Raw genomic sequence first — 6,000 nt, forward strand, 5'->3', positions numbered from 1 at the left:
GAATTGATGCAAAAAAAAAATCTATTATATACAAATTAGATCAGTGACACTGACATATACAATGACCTAGATGAGTATGTAAACGCGATAACAAAGTCCAGAAGACTTGACATGTTTTAAAAGGCACAGGGGGCCAGTGAATATATTATACTAATGGTCGGCTTTCCTTGCCTGCTTGAGGGATTAAACTGGGAGGTGTTCGGAGTAATACAGATTTGTGCAAATTGTCCTTTTTTGTAATGACATCAAAAAATTGTTAAACAAAATACCGATAACTACGCTGAAACACAACCTTATCCGCGAATCATACATTGTAAGTAATGGCAACTATGCCCATCCCTCCGCTTCATCGTATCCTATTGAGGTCATTTGGAGTAAACAGTCTCCATTTTCATCCATCCGCATACATACATCAGTCGCAACAATGTTTTTTTTCTTTCTTCGTGCCCTGATGAACTCTAACAGTCAGAAGTCATTTGGAGTAAACAGTCTCCATTTACAAGCTTCATCCCTCCGCTTCATCGTATCCTATTGATGAAGTCATACAGCAGTCGCAACGTTGTTTTTTTTTTTCTTTCTTCATGCCCTGATGAACTCTAACAGTCAGAGGTCATTTGGAGTAAACAGTCTCCATTTACAAGCTATTTTGACAGTTACTTGTGAAAATAATGCAGGTTTTATTTGTTCTGTAAAAGTTCGTCTTCTATGAATTGATTCCAAATAGAATTCTTTCCTTTTCTTCTGCTCAAATAATTAACTTATGGGGGAAAAATATGAATGAACACCCCTTTTTGCAAGCATATTCTACTTTGAATGACCCTGACCTTACACGAAAAGGACACCACTCATATAAAGTGTCAGTTGGTCTATATATCGATAGATTCAAACAACACGCATGTGTTCCATAGTTAAAAGACACTGACATAATATACACTCTGGTCGAGGTTATCCCTTAAGAGTTACACGAGGCAAGTGTCCGATACTCGATACGAAGAATGCCAGTAGTATGTTATTAAGTTCCTTTGCATAATTTTTATTCCACATATTTTGCCAAGTAAGAAGAAGCATCCTGATTTATATTATATCTAAAGCTAGTGTACGGAACGGAGTTACAGCTGGATGGCTTTGGCTGCATTTTATGCCTTTTCGTTTCTGATTATACCAGGGTGGCTACACAGCCGAAAGCACATAATGCATATTGGTTTATCCAGATTGTATGAGTAAATGATGTTTCTGTAATAGCTGGGATAGCAACGGGTTGTCATATTTATGGCAAGGCTGTCATTGTCGTAATAGATGGGATAGCAACGAGTTGTCAGACTTATGGTTTGGCAAGGCTGTCAGTGTCGTAATAGAATCCGAAAAGAGAATTTTTAAAAAAATGGGAGACGTTTCAATATAGTTCTAAGATATAGTAACATTTGTTTACAAAATAAAAAGATTTTTAGCAGGTTGGTCCTAAACTCAATTACTGACCAAGTTCAATCACACAATATATATCTACATAACATATACTTATGGAGAACAGTCAGAACACGATACAAATTAAATATACATGACAATACCTATACATGTACATAAATTTCTATTAATTATATTAACTGTTTGTATATTGAAAATCTATTGTCACACGTTTCCCAATACAGTTGATATAAGCGCTGTATTTTTCTACATTGAAGACAACGTTTCTAAAAAGAGGCAAACTTGGTTTGTCGCTGTTAAATTTGTATTTTTTAAAAATGTTCAACTGTGTCTATTTATAATGATCTACGTAGCTCTAAATAGACTTCAGGGCATCTAGCCAAGAGAAGGTTACGATTCTGTGACATCAGATTAAGAAAATCTGTTCCAAATGAAAAGAAATTATCAATACTTGCTACATAAAATTCTAACAAACTTTGTGCCATAAAATAATATTCTTCTAATCTGTGTAATTTTCAATGCATTCACAGCTTAAATATTTCAATCATATTTAATGCGCTATTATGATAGTCCTTCACAGAAACAATGCTTTTTGAATTTGTCTTCGAAACAAACTTATAAAAAAGTTTACTTTTCTAACTAAGGACCTGTTTGGGTTGATTTGAGTTGGAAATGATTTTAAAGATATCTAAACTCTTTATCACAGTTATCCTTCCAACTGGAGTTAAAAACCCTTTATTCCAACGAATTAGCAGGACTCGAATTTATCAAAATGTAGACGGATGTTTAACAGTTGTAATTTTTTTCCGGTTTCGTTAAAAACCTTATAGCTAAGATAACAAACTCAGTACAACCCCAGTTAAGTTTATATTCTGGACAGTTTTTCTTGTTGTTACCTGCTTTTCTTCCTATCGCAAACTACTTTTTTTCTCTTATATATTTATAGTCAGATCAGACGATTTGGAATGTTGATATGAAAGATGTTAAATCATGCATTAGAAATTTCACTGAACCATCAAGAACAGCTACCGTCATATTGCTAAGAATGGCATGGGTTATATTACCTATGTCAATTACCCTGGTATTTTAATTTTTCATTATCATATTGAATACAATTTCTGCATACATGATAAAAAAAATAAACGAATCTATCCGTCTATACCCAACCAACTGGAGACCATTGATAACTACACAAGATTTCATGTTTATGTTATACAAATTATCCAATTTATTGGCGGTTCATCAAATAAAAAATACATAATTTTATAAATAAATTGGACATGCAACTGAGACAAGTGCTGTTTTCAAACGAATCAAAAGAAGCAGTCCAGAAATATTGTTCTTTCCATACAAGTTTCTAATGTTCTCTCCAATGTATCATCCTTTAAGATGAAAAGATCTTTTTCAAAGAGACGATGATGATGATGATGATGATGATGACTTCATGTCTTGTATTTATTTAACTGAGATTGTGTGCTTACCTTTCTTCTGTGGTTGTAAGTTGTAAAAGAATGTTTACACAGCTAATTGTTGTCCATGATTCTAAGTTGTTAACAATGTCTACGTAACAAGAGTTTAGGATCAGTCTTGTTAACAGTTAGATTATGTTTTTCCTTGGATATCTTCATATTCAATTATATTGTAGGTCAAGTGAAAATGTGTATAAACAGGGATTTGATACACAAATAATTTATTCCTGTTTTAGATCAATCTGTCAAATATAATTTGAGAGGAATTATTTAAAACATTAATTATAGTTACTAAAGTGCTCATTGACTTTTGGATTAATACACTACTTTGGGGGTTTTGTGAACTCATTCAAAGATATTCTGGATTGCATCATTGTGTTACATCATGACATTCAAGACTATTGGAATTCATTTTGAACATTCTATATTTGTGGGTTTGTGATAGGAAATTTAGGATTATATGGGATTTGATTCACAATATGGTAAATGTCTCACGAATGTTCACTTTGTACTGCATAGAAATAAAATGATTGTTGATTTTACTTAAATTGTTGATGTAACTTTCTTTCTGTTAATTTAAGACCCAAAGTCTTAAAAAAAAAACAATACTAGTAATATTTCTTTTCTGCAGTGTCCTATAAATACAAAAATTTATTATTTTGATCATGGTTTGGATCATTTTCTCAGCCATTATCTGCAATCTTGCTTAAGGGCGATAACATGTTGCATGATTGTTGTTGTAGGGTTTAACGTCATTTTTCAGTACATAATAGGCTATACATGGCGGCCAGTATTAATGGTGGAGGAAGAAACCGGGAAAACCACGGAAAGAACCACCAACCCACGAGAAGCTACTGGCAAGCTTTCTCACATACCCACATTAGCCGTATCCGAGACTCGAACCCACGCAGAGGTGAGATGGCGGTGATCCGTAACGGAGAGCGCTTTAGACCACTCGTCCACTCGGGACCCCTGTTGCATGATGTCCGTTCACAATAAGCATACCTTAGAAGAAATGTTTAAAATGATGACGATGCTTTCTATATTCAAGAGGGGAAAAAATACAATATAAAAACTTTGGTAGGAAATATACAGGCATTATTTAGTTGTTGTTTAGCAGTCTCACGAGTCTCATGCACTGTAAATTGATCTGCGTTTTCCTGAACAGTGTACATGAATGGGATTGATAATCCGTTATAATGTCAGTTATTTACAACTTTCTTTATCTGACAACATCAATAAATGTATATCCTCTGCATTTTTTCATTCAAAAACTTCACATTTGAATGAAAATAACTGTTGTTTTCATTGGTTAGTGGTCAGCGGTTTAGCTATGGTTCAGTGTGTTTTAATGGTCAGCAAACAGATGACTGGTCAGTACTTTGCACGACCCCATAAAAAAGTACACCTAGTCAAGAGTCTTTGATTTATCAAGAAAATGTTTTAACGTTCCTGGACTTAAATGTTTTTGATGCAGTCAACAAGATTTCATTTATATTACAACAGGTTCAAAAGCGATACGTACCAGAGTGAATTTCTTTTGGGATAACCAGCAAATAGTTACGCAGATCATTATAATATTAGCGTAATGGTAATAAGATTTGCACTATTTTAACATAAGGACCAATATTACCTCTAAGTTGCGATCGCGCGCGGCTGCACAACTGCTCAGGTATCCCCGCGCAGCTGAACTGTTCTCCGCGCAGCAGATCAAAATTACCAAAATATTCAATCCAACATTGATGCTGAAGTCACCGCGATGCTTGCACAATACCGCGCGCACAGCGTGCACATCTACCATTCGCTTAGAGGGAACGTTGATAAGGACTACACCGGGCTAGGGCTATGGAGGATGAAAATATTTAGTTTACTCGGGTCTTAGCTTGCCATCATCGTCGTCGCCATCGTCGTTGTCGTTATCATTATCATCATCCTTAAGCAGGTGCTTAAATATGATTGTTATCGTAAAAATGATTATCCAGACAAGCATTTAAAAAATTAAATCTTTAATATAATTATTTAATTAACTTATGATAATTTCAGAATAAAGGTGAGATATGAATATATGACAGTGTAATATCCCACATGTTAATAACAGGTTGAAATGGATTCCTAATAGTTTTCAATATTAATTTCGAAAAATTCAAGAATACTAGTGGATGAAGGTTACGATCAGAGTAAATCAAATGTTTTCGACTGCAGGAACGTCGCTTAAGGCCAACTTAGCCCGCATGTAACAAAAAAGTTTGTGCTGTCAAATTATAAATATGAAGCTATAAAGTCGAATGAAACATCATTAACTACTACCGTTAAAACCGGTTATATTTTAATTATCGCAATTACCAATGGGACTCTCGTTGGAATGAAACACAGCTCATGTCAACGTGGGTCTAGCTTATTTATTTGGCTTTCATTGGACACGAGAGAATCATTTAATCACAAAACTATTATCAGTCAGTTATACCAACCATGGCATTTCCAGAGTATGTGTTGCCATCCCGCCAATGGCATTTCCATGGTGTGTGTTATCCATGAACGGCGTTTGGGGGTGGCAAGTGGGGCGACCGCCCCAGGCCCCGCTCTTGAGGGGTCCCCGCGCTTGAGGCCTAAGGTCGTCTTTATGAGTTTGTCAAGCTAGAATCAGTGTTTGCAGTAGCATACCAATCGAAATACCGATACTCTGGCCCCGCGCGGTCATTGTGGGTCCTAGGCCCCGCGTACTCCTAACGTTATCATACAACCCATGGCATTTCCTTGTGTATCCTTAAAATGTGTCGACTGGTAATAATGCACACTAAAAATTTGCAAAGGTGGTGGGAAGAGGACTGGAGAAGGGCGGCGCGGGTAGGGTCGGGGAACCCCCAAAAAATATACCAGGAAAATGAAGCTAAATATAACAATACAATTTTCTTCTAAAACACTAAACGAAAACGTCCGTCATTATTCGTCCTTCACAAGCCACGAGGTGTAAACGTTTAGCACAACGGTTACAAAAGAATGTTAGGTCTTTCGGGCAAATATATTCGGATTGTGTTATTGTTGACTTAAGGACACCTCACAAATAATACGAGGTCAAAAACCTAACTTTTCAACGAAGTGCGTGATTCTG

This window comes from Sinohyriopsis cumingii, chromosome 15 (genome assembly GCF_028554795.1).
Source record: "Sinohyriopsis cumingii isolate HCF-2022 chromosome 15, ASM2855479v2, whole genome shotgun sequence".
Taxonomy (NCBI): domain Eukaryota; kingdom Metazoa; phylum Mollusca; class Bivalvia; order Unionida; family Unionidae; genus Sinohyriopsis; species Sinohyriopsis cumingii.